This window comes from Nematolebias whitei, chromosome 2 (genome assembly GCF_014905685.2).
Source record: "Nematolebias whitei isolate Nwh7 chromosome 2, NemWhi1, whole genome shotgun sequence".
Taxonomy (NCBI): Eukaryota; Metazoa; Chordata; class Actinopteri; order Cyprinodontiformes; family Rivulidae; genus Nematolebias; species Nematolebias whitei.
This window is the reverse complement of record NC_056499.1, coordinates 48,776,282-48,777,226: the sequence shown is the minus strand read 5'-3', so window position 1 is coordinate 48,777,226 and position 945 is coordinate 48,776,282.

Genomic DNA, 945 nt, shown 5'->3' with positions numbered 1-945 from the left:
CATCCATCCATCCATCCATCCATCCATCCATCCATCCATCCATCCATTCATCATAGTCGGAGCCACGAGCTCTCCAGTGTTCCTCCGCCTGCACCACCTGAGTGAAGCGCGTGGGCACGGGAGGACTCGCTGTTGCAGTTCTTCAAAAATTTAAAGCATCCATCAGAAATTGATTTATGAATATTGAAATAAACCTATGTAAGTCACAGGACTGACAGATCTATGCAAAAAACCCTCCTGTGACTTATACGCTGGAAAGTGTTGTACTTTCAAGCTTTCTAAATGAACAAATCTCACTACATATCCTGTTTTTCTTACTAACAAAAGCCTTTTTTTTATTTTCCTGCAGCTTCTGGTTTTTAAAGCTGATCACCCTGCTTGGGATGTGCACTGCCGCCTTTTTCATCCCAACAGAGTCCTTCCTGCACGGTGAGCTGCTTTCTGTCTGTAAACTCCTGAAAACAAACCCACACCACCTTCACCTCATCTAGCTGCACTTCAAGTTGAAACCTGTAGAGGGCAGCAGCGATCTGCTCCTGAACTCCACCTGCTGCAGACACATTCACCATCAGAGCTGCAGCTCAGCAGTGTGGTCTCACTTTGCGTGGGAACAATAAATGTGGAGGCTTTACAGCCGTGATGTCACATTTATCATCACATTTGTTCAGCATTTGTCTTGTCTCTTGTTAGTTCTGATCTTTGCTCCATTTTCCTGAAACTAAACAAGAGTTTTTGTTTTCTTCTCTCAGCTTGGCATTATGTTGGTGTGGTGGGAGGATTTGCCTTCATCCTCATCCAACTCATCCTCATCACAGCTTTTGCACACACTTGGAACAAGAACTGGTGAGTCACAAGGTCAAATAATTAACAACAACAACAAGCTATGAAGTCTAGGGTTGTATACTGTATATTAAAGAAGTAGTTTGGACATTTTGAAGTGGGTTT